Below are 17,384 nucleotides of genomic sequence, written 5' to 3'. Positions count from 1 at the left end.
CAATTAAACTTTCTTCACGCTACATAGATTAATTTCAGTTCTATGCTTCTCTTCTTATTTTCTCAAGCTGCCCATGGAACAATATATTATCTAGCTCTACTTTCTAATCATGGAGTTCTGTCCAATGAGCTATCAAAAATGTTGTTAACATGAGCATATATCTGTGTGTTTGGCAGATAGAATTCTTCAGAATATTTTATATATATTATAATAATTTTACCTGCTCAAGTAGTTGAGCAGGTATGTGCGCACCTTGTGCACCACTTCCAGAGAGTTTTCCCTAGCTGTACACACATGGACAGTCACACATGCAACCTGGCTTCCCTTGCACTCTGAGCTGATACTATAACTGGTGGAGCCATCCTACATTTCCTTCTTGCTGTCAGAGGTCAGAACATGTACTGTGCTTTATAGTCCTCATGTCTCTGTGAACATCTAATTAATATAAGTTAATTAGATATCTAGTTGTTAGTGGTACTTGGTTTGGTCTCTCTGAGAACCTTTTCTTTGTTGTAATTGTATTTTATTATTGTTCGGATAGGCGGCATGTCTGAGCTTCCCCTGGTACCATGGGAGCCTATAGCAAGGTCCCGTGGCTTCAAGCCGTGCTTGGGGTGTTGCAAGCCGATGCCCATTAGTACTCCTCACGCTCTCTGTTTGAGGGTCACGTCAGAGACAGGTATCTGATCAGCTGTGCCTTCAAAACAAAAATGAAGAAGCAGAGAGAAAAATGCCTTAGATCAGAAGTGGTGGAAGTTCTGCCTCACTCCTCTCCACCCCTTCTCCCCAAGGCTCCACCTCCTGCTTACTCCTCTCCGCCCCCTCCCCTCCGTTGCTCACCCTTATGGGTGGTAAAAAGTGGGAGGGTCCATGGCCCCTTTGCCCCCCCATTCTGGTGCCCCTGCCTCTGGGAAGTGGCTTTTTCCCCGGCATTGGAGCTTGCTCAGTTAGTGCAAGGGAGCTCCTTGGCCTATGGTTTCCTATGAGACTTTTGTACATCATTCAAAAGCTACCCCCAAACCTCTGCAAGGAACTGGCTCCGGTTCTGGGGGCACATGGTGGCACGTACTTATGAGACCCACCTCTCCCACCCCATCTCTATCTCAGATCAGGTGCATCATCTGGACAAGTTAGTGTGCATCCCAGCCAAGGTCTTGTTGTGCATGGATTGGTGGATGAACCAAGACAATACTTGCAGGGTCACTAACTCTCCCTTCTATGATCTTTGGGACAACTGCTTCTGCTATCGAGTGGGAGTGTTATTTGGGCCATCTGCAAGCTCAGGGCCTGTGGTCTACTCATGAGGGCAAACTACACATAACTGTTCATGAGTGATGTGCACTATCCAGAGTGTGTCAGCAGTTCCTGCCACACATCCAGGGCAGGAGCATGAAAGTGCTCACCCCACAGCAGTGTTTTATGTGAACGAGCAGTGGGGATGCCTGCTCAGATGGGCTGTGTCCCGAGGCAGCCAGGCAGTGGAATTTCTGCATACTGAATAAGTAAACTCTCAAAGCATCACACCTGCTGGGAGTTCAGAATGGCCTGGCAGACTGCTGAAGCAGATATTCAGTGTGGATCATGACTATCTCCCATACAGCTGTTCTAAGATCATAGCTTTGAGTAGGGGGAATTTCTCCAGTGAATTTGTTCACAATTCAGTAGAACAGGAAATGCCCCTGGTTACTGAAAGGACTGTTTTCTCTAGTCCTTTGACAAACATGTTCATAAAAGGTCTTAGGTAGTCTATTCCTATCAATCAGGGATCCAACTCCTCTTTGGGACCTGAATTTAGATCTGTCAGTTCATATGGGACTTCCATTCAAGCCCTTAGCCTCTTGCTGTATGTAACCTTTTTAGTAGCCATCACTCCTGTGAAGAGAGTGGGGGAGTTGCATGCCCTAGTAACTGATCCTTCAAATACAATATCCTACAAGGACAAGGTGCAGTTTAGTCCACACCCTATTTTTCTTTCCAGAGTAGTATCTGATTTTCACCTCAATCAGGCAATATTCTTACAGGTCCTTCCGCCCCCTCGCGCAAAAGCAACGTGCTCCACAGTATAGAACAAAACCTTCTTGGTTTTCTTGACAGCTCTTTGTGTCCTATGCAGAATGAAGGGGAGGTCATCCTGTTACTGCACAACTGCTCTCTCAATGGATTGACATCTACATTGCTATGTGCTGTACTGCTAAGGGTATTACACCACCTGAACAGTTGGCAGCTCACTCAGCTTGGGTGCATTCAACCTCCACTGCTTTTGTAGGAAACATCCCTATTGTTGACATTGGTATGTGTGCTAGGTACTATGCAATTACTGAAACACCAAGGGAAGATGTGAATGTGTGAAAAGCAGTCCCCTCTTCTGATGAGACTCCTAGCCTCACCTCCACTGATAACAGCTTGGGAGTCACTTACAATATAATGGACATATGCAATCACTTGAAGAAAAAACAGTTACTCACCTTCTGGTAACTAACTAATCCTTGAGATTTGTTGCATATGTTCACCTTCCCCAATTACGTTCCAGTACGAATGTTGAGATTGTTCCTGCTTTGAGCAGGGGCTTGGACTAGATGACCTCCTGAGGTCTCTTCCAACCCTACTCTTCTATGATTCTATGAAGGACTGAAGGGTGAGCAGCCAGACTCCTCCCTTTATATGCTCTGCTCAGAGCACGAGGGAAGCCAGGGCACATGTGTGGCCTCCTCTTCACATCTTGAAGAACAACAGTTAAAGAAAGTATAAGTAATCATTTTGACAGAAAAGACTCAGAAGGAATTCAGAATCACCACTTGGTCCATAGTTTCCCTATGGAAATTCAAACACATGACTTTTAAAAAAAATCTGTTTAACAACTTTACAGCAATTCTTTGTCATACGTGGTTGGGTCATACTGGATTTGTCATTTCACATGCTCTTTCTACCACTTTGACTGTGCACTTGGTTGTATTTGGTTACTTTAATATAATACTATAACCAGTATTTGGTTACGTTAATATAGATTAACAGTTGGAATCAAAATCTGAAGAGGCAACCAGATTTGCACATTGCCACTTCTTGTTGCAGGCCTGAGCAATTGCCTTCTGTGGCCTCATCCAGAGTGAAAATCTCATTTTCCAAAAGCATGATGTACCCATTCTGTGCTGACAGTTCTGGTCATTACCATCAAGCTGTTACACTGTTTCCCAGCATGTGGTGATCAATACCAGTTGTTTCGAAGCTTTCCCTGTCTCTTGGCATTTGGAAGGGGTTTCCCAATCATATGAATATCCATATTTGCTAAATAGCACTGCTTCAAATGTACCAGGTTTTGGTTTCTGCCAGGTAAATGCCACTCTATGGACTCCTGGTTCACAGGTGGGGTTACTATTCAGATTTATGTTACCAAGTCATAAGGATTTCTAAAAAAAAAAAAAAAAACACAACAACCCCCCAAAACCCTTCAATTTCACCTTGTGACTCTGTTTCTCATCTTTTTTGCAGCTGTTTCTTCCTTTGCTGGGTTACCTTTTCCCCCCTCAATTCATTCAAAATAAATCCTGAATATTTTCAGCTGGAATGTCATCGCAATCTTTCCAGCCTAATGCATTTAAATATCAAACCTCAAATGCTGTCCCTATCTAATCTAGAGGGGCATGTGTTAAATTATGGACAAACTTTATTTCCCTAGAAGAGCAATGCAAATCACATAAAAATAGTGCAGTGTAGTAGATTATCCAGAGCAATGCAAATGTTTATTTTAATGGACTGTAGCTCTTTCTATCTGACCTGTTATAAAACTCATCTGCTCAGCATGCTCACTGAATTCCTGTTGTGCAAACTGTAGTTGAAAAGTTCTGTAGGAGAGCTCTTAACTTGATTAGTCAGTCTGGAAAAACAATGAGTTAGTTTCAATGTAGATGAATCACTATGTCAGGAAGGCGGTCGTTTTTTTGTTTTTGTTTTCCCTGTGACTTTCTTGATACGCTCAAAGATGAATGGCTTGAAAGCTTCTTAGGTTTGTGGCAAGGTTTTTTTCTGTATTATTTCAAAAAGTACAGTGCACATGGAAAATAAGAAAAGAAATTTCCATGAAAAAAGTATAAATATTTTCCAGGTCATCATACAGTATAGCAGATAAAAATGGTGCAGCAAAGATAAAGCTGTGTCATACATACATAAGGAAGGAGAATTAAAGGGGACATTCATGGGCTTTAAAAAAAGGATCATGCCCTTTTTCCCTTCTTTATGATGTATAAAGAAGGTTTTATTTTTTGCTTCTTTTTTAACACTTGAAATTTAAGTTTTCCTTACTTTGTGGTTTCTAGAAGATTCTAAGGACTACTGAAAAAGCTGTATGATATTCAAGCAAGAGAAATCTGATTCACAAAAACAGGGTAAAGAATTCTACTCATAGTTTTAAACACTTTGTTCTTCATTTGTTTTTGTTAACCCCTATTTACCTCAAATGGACGAGACACACTTGCGAAATAATGTCTTTCTTAAAGATTCAACATGCCGCTGATCCTTTAAACAAGCATTGAAAAAACACTGTTCTTATATCTAAGACTTCCAGTAAGTCCTCTGGCAAAGATGAGGAGAGGTTAGGAATTGCTATGCCTAATATTTCTAACCATCAGTATGTTTTTCACCCTCCTTTATGCACTGTAAAGAAGAAAGGAAGACACACTGGCCAAGATTTTCAAAAGGGACTAGTGACTGTTGGAGGCCTCATTCTTTCGGTGTTCAACTAGAGAGTCTTGCTGTTCAGAAGTGTGTGTTAAGCAGTTTCTGAAAATCTGGCCCTTTTAAAGGAATCTTAAATTTGGCACCCAAAAATTCAGCCAAAAATCACTAGCCACTTTTGAAAAATTGAGCTACATTTTTTTCAGATTATCTGTTATATGTGCAACCTAAAATATGGCATTTCTTGACTTTTGGATGGTTAACCAATGCAATCTTCATGTTCCCATGAACATTTTCATGTGGTATTCAAATACATATTTGACATGGGAGGACCACGCAAATAGCTACTGCTGCTATATCCCAACCAGAATCGTTGGGAGGGGGCCCTGTCAAGCCGATTCTCTTAAAGATATGTGTGGTGACTAGGAGGAGGTGGTCTCTTTACCTGGAAAATCTCAGATAAATCAACTCTAGGTGGACTTTGAATCTGATTGTGCACTTGACTCTCCTTGCTGACTGGAGTGGCTTTACTGAAATCTTTCACAACAACTTCTTTAGCATGTTTGACAGTGGGAGTAATGCCTGGGAGAAGCAGCCAACTCAGAATTAGCTTGGCTGGAGATATTTAGAAAAGTTGCATGTAGCTGGACATAAAATGGCAAAAAATGTTCATGTAAATACACTAGGAAAGCGTTTTCTAGGTCTCCTCCAATGAGAAATGAGAATACAGAATTCTAAAGACTTCTGCTCAGAAACCAGGAAAATAATACAACTTACGATAAAATAATGTACAGCCTGAAAAATAAAAAGGAAAATGAACCCCCCGCCCCACCAACCTTTAAGAAATCAGTTTAAATACTAGTCTGATTTTAATGTAATAGAATGATAAAACATGTACACGGGGCTTCTGATTTTTTATTTTAACTGATAAATACCCTATAAAATACCCTGGTAAAAAAAGAAATGAAATTGGTGTTTATCCAATAAACACTGGAAATGGTTACTTGTATCTAAGGACTTGTCTATACAGAGCAGTAATGCAGACTACGTGGGTGTGATTTCTAAAGCGCACTAATGTGTTGCACATTGATTGGTCTATGTAGACCCAGCTGGTGTGTTTGAAACAGCTGTATTTTAAAGCGCACTAGGGAACATTACAATGAGATGACTCATTACAGTATATACTACTGCAATACATTACATTTTACTGTATATACAAAGAAAAGCCATGAACCAACACACACGAATCTGAAAAATTGCTAAAATAGAACCTTGACAAATGAAATTAATAAACCCCGACCCCCTGAAGTCCTAGCTGTACAGTATTTTATTTTCCATCTTATTTTTATTGTTTCTCATTTACAAACATAATCGTACAATGGTATTAGCAGGACAGAATGAACACAGTCATTATTCAAGTATATATTTCAAATACTTGTATTCTGTTTTGACTCCTGTTAAAGTATCCAAATGTAAACATGCTATAGACCTAAACTCAAAAGTTTCTACCTGAGAACCCATTCAATGGAAAAAATAAACTACAATAAAACCAAAACAGGAGTGAGGATGGCACAGTATTATTAAAGACGTTTAAAGTGTCAGATCTCCAACATGAGAGTGGGAATCATTAAGAAAATCAAGGGAGACAAGGTGGGTGAGGTATTATCTTTAGTTGGACCAACTTCTGCTGGTGAAAGAAACAAAACTTTCAAGCTCCACAGAGCTCTTCTTCAGCTTTGTGGTGCTCAAAAGCTGGCCTCTCTCACCAACAGAAGCTGGTTCAATAAACGATATTACCACACCCACCTTGTGTCTCTTACACCCAGAGCCTAACACAGCTTAATCAACAACACTGCAAACAATTAAGAAAATCTGCATTTACCTTCTGTAGCAGTTACATTTACTGAAGTGTGTGTAGTAGTTCCTAATTTTAACAGTGGGATTTTAAAAAGCACTCCTTAACCATTGACTTGGATGGGAGCAGAGATAGTGATGCTGAGCACTTTAGAAATTCTCACTCTTAAATACATAAAACACTGCAAATACCATGGGCAAGTCAGACACTGTTTTGATGCATATTTCTGGGGGCATATATGTATCAAGACAGAGTCACATCTCATGTTCTACGGGTGCCGATCTGTGGTACTTTCCCTTCTAATTGGTTCCCACTTGCAGTTAGTTGAAGGTGCAGGCACCCAAACTTGCACCTGCAATCCAAATGTAGGTGCAAAAATTCAAGTCAATATTTTGCTGGTGCAAGTTGCTTGGCTGAAAATATACTTGTGCAGAATATTGACTTAGCATGAAATTGCCCCCTGCTCACGGACTGAGTACATAGTCTATGCCCCACTTAAGCCCTCAGTTGTATCTGACTTATCCATGGGGGTATTTGCAATATTTTGTAGCCTTACATTTAGGATCTACCCTAAGAGCTAAACGTATGATCTCAGTGCAGTGGAGCTGGAACTAGGGATGCTGGGGGTGCTGCCACACTCCCTGGCTTGAAGTACTAATAACAAACACCAAATACATGGTTTCCATCATCAGTGCCCTGCCTCAGTGATGCATAGATTTTGTTGGCCTAATGCACAGGGGCAAGTTTCACTGCAAGAGCGGTTTTAAAGTATTCCCAATCTCTTGCTGCCTTAAGGTTTTTTTTCCACCCCATTTTCATTTGGTTTTAGGCAAAGGATTAATGGTATTTTTAAACGCTGATGCCTTAATGACCTCGGTCCCATAAACCCTTATTGCTACTTATCTGATTGATTTGTGAGCTGTTTATTGGAATTGGATAAGTGATGGCCAAGTTTGTAAAATCCTACCTAAAATTTCAGAGTCAGTAATGATTAATTCTTTTAGTCACTAATACATTTGCAAATATGATAGTTTCTCTTGAGAAAATGACAGTTAAAGTTTGGAGTGACAACAAAGTTCAAAAGCCAATGCAGTGGAATTTGTTTTTTAGTGATCACCGTTTATAGCATGTACTGGGCTATACTGATGAAATCTTTCTTACTAAAGGAAATTTCCAGCAGCTGTTGACATGTTTGCCTCTAACTTACTATGATCAGGAGGCATTTGGTTGTAAGAATCTGCTCAGAAATAGTGTCTTCATGTTCTCTGATAGCTTGAAAGGCAGGAAAAACTGCCAGACCTGTTCTGAACACTACTTGGCATCAGGTAATGAATGTAACAGTTTGAAGAGTGTTAATTATAACTAAAGATTGACTAAGGAGGTGGAGTTCCAATCTAGATCCACATTAGCTTTATTATAGTTATGTATATAATAGTAGTGCCCAGACTTCCTAGTCAGGACATGGCATCCCATGTACACTGTATGAAGACATGGGCTCTTCCCAACAGTGCGGTGATAGTTTGATTTCAAGGTGAAATAGTGGCTAGGAATTTGGTTTGAATTTAATGTCTCTGAGATCTCACAAACTGGATTCAAGACACAGCTGACACAACAGGGACGTAGTCAGAGCTGGGCATTTAAATGTGAAGGGGCTCTGTCATGAGGGTCTGGTTTGGCCACCTCTATAATATGGCAGGCCTTGACATAACTGTTTTGCTTCAATGACGTCTAAGACCAAATCTCCTTAAAAAAGAAGAAGAAAGGTCTTTTGATTTCTGAGGGATGAACCCAGAAGCTCCTTCATTTCAGATAAGCATCCATAAATGTGGTTGAGTATCCAAAAATTCCAGAGTTATGATGTCTGCAAAAGAGGAATATAAATCTCAGGAAACATCTCTCTCACTAGATAGTCTTACTTTGTGCTGCTGATTAAGCTAGAACAGAACAGTCTTTTTTCATTGTAGTAAGGCATGTCTAGCATTTGTCCCAGCTGGAACAAAGAAATACAGATCTATGAGATGATACTATTGGAAGAATAAGTTAAATAATTTTCTAGCTTTTAAAAATCTTCTAGTTGAGGGTCATTTTGAATTAGAGATGGGCTTGAGTTGTACTGTTTGGTATTTTGATAGTTAGGATCCATGGGTGAAATCCTGACCCCACTGAAGTCAATGGAAGTTTTGCCATTGGCTTTACTCAGGACAAGATTTTACCCCAGGAGTTTGGTTCAGCTAGTGTAGAAAATAGTGGCCAGTTGTAAAATTCAAAATCTAAACTTTCTTAATATTTAAGGTGGCGTTCAGATCAAAGGGTCTGATTCTGCTAATATTGGGCTTCATTCGGTCACCCACAGTCGTGATGGATGGTACTTTACTCCACAATTACTCTATGTGAGTAAGGGTGGCATTTTCAGTTCCATTGAGACTAGGGGCCAGTTGAAGAGTTTGGAAATGGATCTGAACTTCCCCATCATTCTGGGGGGTTTTGGACATGGCCGTTTTGTTGAGGCCCATCTCTGGTTTGAGTATTTTGTTACTTATTTTCATTTTAACCCAATCAGTTTGCTCAGCTCTACTTAATATCCCAATTAACGTGAGCAACAAATCTGACCCAGAAAGGCAGCAGTGCTTCCTGATTTCCTTTGCAGTACTGCCAATATAATTTGTTTGAATTTTCTTGTTTTGTCATTATCAAAGGCTAGGCATCCTTGTACAGGGAGACAATCTGTCACTGCAGAAAACAAGCTGAAAGCTCCTACAATTGATTTCACACCTTGTACATGTTAAACATTTTCTAAAACAAATAAAGCCCTTCACTTTTTCAAAAATAAATAAATAAAACAAACTCTTCACTTTCTTTCATTAACAGTTCAAATTGCCTTGGTAATTTTTGTCACCACTCTAATTTGCAAGCTGTTGTTGAGTAGCTTTATCTTGCTTTTTTGTTTCGCACTTCCAGAGTATCAGTTTCTGTCTGATTATCTAGTCAGACTTGTAAAGCAATTATGAAAGGACTTTTACTGCTGTATCTAATACAAGATTGAATAGACTCAATTGGAGGCTACCCATTGGCTACCTGGCACATTATCATTTGGGGCCAGATCTTTAAAGGCAAATAGGCCTCTAAATCACATTGAAATCACCGTAAGTTAGGTCCCTAAATATTTTTTAAAATCTTGATGCTTAAGACATGAAAGATCCGGAGCTTCTTGTCAGTGCTGTGGGATTTGCATTTAGCAATAAGTGATGAGTGAACTAGTTTGTACAATGTGAATCTCTGGCCAAAACTCCAACCAAATATTAACTAAACTTTATTACTTGTTTTAAAGTTCATGGACTGTCTTCTCCATGAGAAATTATACTTCTTACTTATGTTGATTAATTAGTGGATGTGTTGTCTGTCCTTGGTATGTGAAGAAATATTGGTAGGAATGAAGTGCAAAACTCATGTCTTTGTCTTAGTGTTCCTACAGCTGTTTCCTTATACACCGGGGCACATAACACACCCACTAATTAATCAACATAAGTAAGCAGCAACAGTAACAATAACATCTATAAACTAATAAAACTGTTTCTCCCAACAGGCTAAGGAGGAATAGGAGAGAGATTCTAATTCTTTTACAGTTTTAAAATACTGGGGACATGCTTAGCTACTTGAGCGATGGAGGTCATACGAGTTCCTTGGTATCTTAGATCTAGAAATTGAGCCAGACTTAATTACCAAACCAACCCAGACACATTGGGCTCCAAGAGGTTTCTTGATTAGCTTGTGCTTATTGCAGTCCCTCACATAAACGAGAGCAGACCACAATGATTATTTGCATGAACTATTCAGCATTTCCAAGCCTGGCCTCGGTTTGGACCTCTGCAGTCTTGCACACCCAGGCCAAGAATTTCAAAACCAGGAACCTACTGTTCGGCTCCCAAATCCTTATTTAGATTCTTAGAGGAGTGAATGCTATTGATTTCCATAAGACCTGCTGGATGCTCAGATCACTTTATTTAGGAGCCTATATAAGAATTTAAGGATCAGATATTCCAAAGCTCTCAATTAAGCAAATAAATTTTCCAAAAATGCTTCTTGGCTCCCTCGTAGAACAATGGAAGTTGCTGGGTCCTGAGAATGTTTATTTCCTGAGGACAGATGTACAAATGTTAGTGTCTTATTTTTGAAAACCTTTGCCGTGGTCATTGTCACAAGCAAGTCTATGCCCGTTTTTGCTTGTACGAAAGTGATTTGCACATGAACATGCTAATATGTGCAAAGTCAGAGGTTTATAAAAGTGTGCCCTCTACTGCATAATGTCTTCATTTCACACTGTTCTAAAACAAATACAGAAACAAACAAACAGGTTGGAGTAAATATTTAATTCCCTGGGTATGCATTTTGTTTGTTTGTTTGTTTGTTTTTTTAAATCTGGTATATGTGTTTGTACAGCACCTCCCACAATTGCCCCACATCTTTATTGGAGTCTTTGGATGCTGCTACAATACAATAAATAATATTACCAGGGCCTGATAGTTGCTCCCCTCTGTCTTTTATTTATTTACTTACTTATTTTTGCTAAAATTGCAAGTTGAAAACTACTAGTCAAAAATGACCTTGAACGTATTAATGTAGCAGCAGCCTGTTGAGGTGCCAGCTGTAAATTATATCGTTATGAAAGGAGGAATAACTTGTCCTTTATATATAGACCTGTTCAGTGCAGTTCAGAACAGTTTTACATACTCAGAATATTGGATCCGGTATGGTATGAGGAATTGCTCTGGTGATCTACAGTCTTCAGATATATATGCATAGACAACCACAGCAGCAGCTGGGGGAGTTTGCCATATTTCTTAACTAGTACTGTAGTTGGTACCTGCACCTTTTTACCCTTGAAAATGTCTGCTGGAACAATGCCTTCCATAAATTATTCACTCCATGGCATTGCCTCTTGATATTTGAATCCCCCCCACACAGATACTTAGAATTATGAAATCATATCTTCTGAGACCCAAATCGTCTCCTCTGTGCAAAGCTCTGAGTAAAGGGACTTCTGTGCAAACGAGCTGTGTGGGGAACAGAAACCTTGCTTCCCCATAAACTACAGACTGAAGGTTATGTCTACACTGCATCTCAGCATGGCTAGATGTACCTATGCTAGCTCTGATGAATTAGATGTCACAGGAGAAGCAGAAGGGGCTAGCTGCCCTAACACGTGGCTAGGGTATTGGACTTTTGGCACCTTGCCTCTCCATCTGCTTGTTCTGCAGTGGTTACGCTTCTAGTTTTAACACTCTAGTTAGATCAGAGCTAGTGGAGGTGTGTGTCCTCAAGCAGGAATCTTACACCTTCCAGCTCTAGTGTAGACATACCCTAAGATTCATGATAGATCAAAACACAACAAAAATCAAGCAAAACAGCCCTAAAAGGGTAGATTTCTGTGTCCTTAGGCTGACTAGATTCATCTATGACAGGTTTCAGAGTAGCAGCCGTGTTAGTCTGTATCCGCAAAAAGAACAGGAGTACTTGTGACACCTTAGAGACTAACAAATTTATTAGAGCATAAGCTTTCGTGGACTACAGCCCACTTCTTCAGATGCATATAGAGTGAAACATATATTAAGGGGATATATATACACACAACCACACATCACTGAACAAAAACACTGACCCAGGAACCTATCCTTGTAACAAAACCCGATGCCAACTCTGTCCACATATCTATTCAAGTGACATCATCATAGGACCTAATCACATCAGCCATACCATCAGGGGCTCGTTCACCTGCACATCTACCAATGTGATATATGCCATCATGTGCCAGCAATGCCCCTCTGCCATGTACATTGGCCAAACCGGACAGTCTCTACGTAAAAGAATTAATGGACACAAATCTGACATCAGGAATCATAATACTCAAAAACCAGTGGGAGAACACTTTAACCTGTCTGGCCATTCAATGACAGACCTGCGGGTGGCTATACTACAACAGAAAAACTTCAAAAACAGACTCCAACGAGAGACTGCTGAGCTGGAATTGATATGTAAACTAGATACAATCAACTCAGGATTGAATAAGGACTGGGAATGGCTGAGCCATTACAAACATTGAATCTATCTCCCCTTGTAAGTATTCTCACACTTCTTATCAAACTGTCTGTACTGGGCTAGCTTGATTATCACTTCAAAAGTTTTTTTTCCTCTTACTTAATTGGCCTCTCAGAGTTGGTAAGACAACTCCCACCTGTTCATGCTCTCTGTATGTGTGTATATATATCTCCTCAATATGTTCCATTCTATATGCATCCAAAGAAGTGGGCTGTAGTCCACGAAAGCTTATGCTCTAATAAATTTGTTAGTCTCTAAGGTGCCACAAGTACTCCTGTTCTTTTTGTAGATTCATCTAGTCAATTTTCCTCCTCATATTGATGAGAGCAAGTAGCAGCAAGATTAAGTAATTGATAATTGAGTCAGAAGCAGTATTGATATCAAATTAATGCTATCACAATCCAGAACCCAATCCTGCAAGGTGGCAGGTGCTTACTGTAGCATAATGCCACTATATGTATTTATCAGGAAGCGCAGAGGCAACAGGAAGCAGGTTAGAGAGATATGGAGATGTACAGGGCTAGATTCTGATTTCAATCTGCACAGTCCTGTTGAAGGCAGTTCATCCTGATCTACACTTGAAAGCTGCACTGTTGTAACTATTTTGGTTGGGGTGTGAATTTTAACTTCTGTAGTTTATGCTAGTGCAAGCCTGGGTGTGGACACAGTTTTACTGCTATAAAAGGGCTTTATGCCAGTATAGCTTATTCTCCTTCCTGTACAGAAGTATTTATATTGGAGTAGCACACCTTTATATTAATGTAATTGAGTCCACACTAGGGAGGCTGTTCCGCTTTAAGTATATGGGTGGGGTTGAAGTGACACAACTTTCTAAGGTATACAAGGCCTGAAGCTAAGCTGATTTTTACCAGGATCTGACCCACAGAAGTTAGGGACTTTCTGAGCGAGACCCAGGCTTTATCCATTCCATTGCAGCTGTAATAGTCAAATCAATGCATTTCACTGAAACTAAGACTCTCTTCTCCTCTGAGAATATTATGACTGCTACAAGATTCTGAGCACCCTCCTTTTCCATGGACTGCCCTGGGAGATGAAAGACCTCAGCACTATGTAAGAGGTGCTCACTTTCTTGCCTGGTCCTGCATTTTACTACTCATGCTTTTCTTCCAGTGATTAGTTTTCCTCTTCCAGAGACGTTATCACCAGACCCCATGCTGAAAAGCCCATGTAGTAGAGTTAGCTAAATTTCATGTAATATTGCCCTGTGGCAACCTCACAGTGCTCTTTGATTCAATACCCAGTTCTGTCTCACTGGCAGAAGATAGATTTCATGTCCTTTTTCTCAAGGGGAAGTAATTCAAAGGAGCTATCTTTGAATTTGCCTGGCATGTTGAAATATGGATAATTTATTGCAAATATGTATTTTTATTGTAAGCTATATAGCTCTTCTTTGGAACCAGAATTTTCAGCCATTCAATCAGTTTATCTAAATATGCTGCCTAAATATCTTACCTTCTAACATGTTAAAAATCATGTCTAACAGCTACGCAAGGAACAGTTTTTTCCCCTCTGATGTCTTTTTCTGTTTCTTTTCTTTTTGTGTGAACTTGAATTTCAAACAGTCTAGTTGTTTCCCCTTTGTGTGACATAAGACTGGAGATCATCTTCATGTTGCATGTGCTATACTATTTCATGCAATCTAATTATGGCTCAGAGTATGTCAGTTGCTTGTAACAGTTACGTATTGTTCACCGCTAATTGAATTTGGATGTAATATTTGAAGTAGTGACAAATAAATGCTTGACATAAGGATGCCACATTATTTCTGAGCTTACCTTTTACTAACCCCAAAATTAAGGTAGAATGTCTGTGACACATGGCCAGAGAGGGTTAAACAGCCTGCAAAATAAATAACCCTCAAAAGACATGTGGGGAGACAATTTTTGTATATTTACATATGTATGAGTAGGGTTGACAATGTAATCAACAGTCCTTTCTATGCTGTATTCTGATAATTCAGAGATCAAAAGAACATCCTAGCATTTAAATGAATTGTAAACATGGGATATCTTGGTATACATCTCTCTTTGAAATATACTGTGAATGGTTCAGGAACAAGCAAATTGCCTTATGTTAATTCTATAGCTAAGTACTGATGATGGACCTCCTTCAAAGTCATCCTAATTATCTTTTGTTCTTGGAGGAACTCCCAACTTGTCAAAGAGGGCATGAAATTGTATAAAAGATCCTTGGGCGCTGATTCTGTCATCTCATATCTGCTTAAGGCTTCATACAGGGGAAGCTTTGGACTTCTGAGTAACCGGTGAGGTAACAAAGAAGCTGTTTTATGCTGGCTTGGTAAATCTAAGTATTGGAATATCCATCAGCTTTTGGGGGATTGTCTGCCCTTCTTTGCAGTTCACCCTAATTGATTGACCATAGCTGGCCCCCACTGGGACGCGGTGCTTTATGCCTTTTCTTTGTGTGTGATTCTTGAACTGATGAAAGTTATCATGCAGACAACTCTCAGGACGAGAGTCCTATGTTTACTCATGAACAGGTATGGTTTAGGCATCAGACATTCAAGCTTCTCCACTCTGTCTTGTCATTCTATTTTAATCTACTTCCTAAGGAGCCAGCTCTTTGAATGGGAGAGTCATTCATGCAGTCCCTCTCCCAACTCATTCATTGGTCTATGTGATGAGTGCCAGCAAAGTTGTCAGTTTGGTTAGGTGGGGGTGTGTGTCATAGAATCATAGAATACCAGGGTTGAAAGGGACCTCAGGAGGTCATCTAGTCCAATCCCCTGCACAAAGCAGGACCAATTCCCAACTAAATCAACCCAGCCAGGGCTTTGTCAAGCCTGACCTTAAAAACCTCCAAGGAAGGAAATTCCACCACCTCCCTAGGTAACCTCCGGTCCGTACACCTGTCCATCAGGAAGTGAACTGAGACTACCAACTCATTTCATATAGTTGCAAAAAGCTATTAGATTTGCAATGCTGAACTAGTGACTTGGAAATGAAAGCTTATATATTCTCTACCACATAAATGAACCACTATCTTCCTTTACTATGGTTTAACTGTTCACTTTACTCATATGAGTGGTGCCAGCACTTGGGCCTGTAATTTTAAGATGGTTAGTTGAATTTTACAATGAAAAAAGTCAATTATCTTAATTAAATATGGATGAATAGCGTGCATCTAACCTATAAAATAAGGGTTCTTACTTTATGAATCCAGAAAAATTACCACTTCTTAAATGAAGTGCTTGATTTTCAATAACGCATACGTACAATTCCACCAACACTAGAGGGGGACAGAGAGCCATTCTGTATGTGGTGGTTACACACACCAAATTGTGTATGCAATTGCCATGACTGTGCATGCAAATCAAGTATTTGCACATGCTAATTAGAGGTACAATAAGCTTAGACTTGCAGTCACTTTTTTTTAATTGAGCCTGAAATAGTTAATAACAGCTAGGAAGTCAATGGAGTGTCAGATCTCCAAGAGTATCTACAGGTGCAGTATCACTGCATTTTTTTGGAGAGAGAACATGAAAAACTGTCAGAAGACTAGAGGTTAAAATAATGGGCTTTCTATGAGTGAATCAATTTTATCGTCTGTATATACAAAATAGATATTTTATAAACTCCATAAATTTGCATATCTTGTTCATTTTTTACTGTAGATAGACTCCTCGATGAATACTGTAGGTCTTAATGTTATGAGATATCAGCAGGATACTGTGCTTTCATTTCACAAACCACTGACATGCTGGTCTCATCTATTTGGGAAGCACATAAAGTCAATGGTTAGTGTGGTTTGCTTTCAGATCTCAACACTGGCATGGCTTTGTCATAGTTACCCGGTGTATGTCCATGTCATTGCTAAGAGAAATAGAGTGAAGTTTTCTTAGGGTGAGAGATGACCAGTTGTTTGGTTATAACTTACCCCCTCAGACAGAGCAGCAGGCTTAGGTTCTTGTGCCAAAATAATAATTATACTAAAAAAAAAAAAAAAAAATGGTAGGAGAATGAAGTCAGTGGTTTTTCATAAAAATGGGGTGGTTGTGAAGGAGGTAACTCCCTCCTCCAGTTAAACTACCATTCTAGCAATCAAAGCTTACTCACACAGACAGGAGGAAATGAGAATAACTCTATTTTTGATTTTTTTTTTAATGGAGTAGCAATGCTGGAAAGAATAGTAATGTGAATGTGAGTTAGAGCTAATGACATGTTTGTCATATCATGCTAATAGTCTGTGAAGCTATTTTTGCCATTATATATTAATTGGTATCTTAAGCATTTAAATGTCCTCATGATACTTTTGCATGCCTTAATTGATTCTAATACTATAATTATTGCTGTTTATCTGAATTGTGGTAGTACTGTAAGCCCACAATTGGGACTGTGGTCTTATTGTGTTAGGTGCTGTATAAATACACAAGAAGTCATGGCTCCTTCTCCGAAGAGCTTGTGTTCTTCAAAGCATGGCTAGGGATCAGGCTGAGCTTTGTCTATGGTTGTAGCAGAAGGGAACTCCCCTTCCCTGCAAAATGTGATGTGCACAGCCGAGGAATTGTGCATTAATGGATGTCTCTGTGGTTCGGTGTCTCTCTGAGCAGTGCAATAACCTCTGGATCAAGGTGAGCAAGAACACAGTGCCCATTCCTATTAAACCTGCATCACTCAGTTGCAGGTACAAGCAACATTATGTTGCCTGTGCTCTTCAGTATCTACTACTACTTGTAAGGATAAGGGCAGCTTTCTGAATGGTTTACCTTGTGGTTAATTTCTTTTTT

At 39.7% G+C, this 17,384-nt stretch overlaps 1 protein-coding gene across 1 annotated transcript in view; it reads left to right on the top strand.

The window, feature by feature from the left end:
* The window catches only part of CDH13 (cadherin 13), a 766,947-nt gene that overhangs the window by 359,281 nt on the left and 390,282 nt on the right, over positions 1 to 17,384 (top strand). The window lies entirely within an intron of this gene.

The sequence above is a fragment of the Trachemys scripta genome, chromosome 13, assembly GCF_013100865.1.
Source record: "Trachemys scripta elegans isolate TJP31775 chromosome 13, CAS_Tse_1.0, whole genome shotgun sequence".
NCBI lineage: Eukaryota > Metazoa > Chordata > Testudines > Emydidae > Trachemys > Trachemys scripta.
The sequence above is the reverse complement of the archived record's forward strand: the minus strand, read 5'-3'. Positions and strand labels throughout refer to the sequence as shown.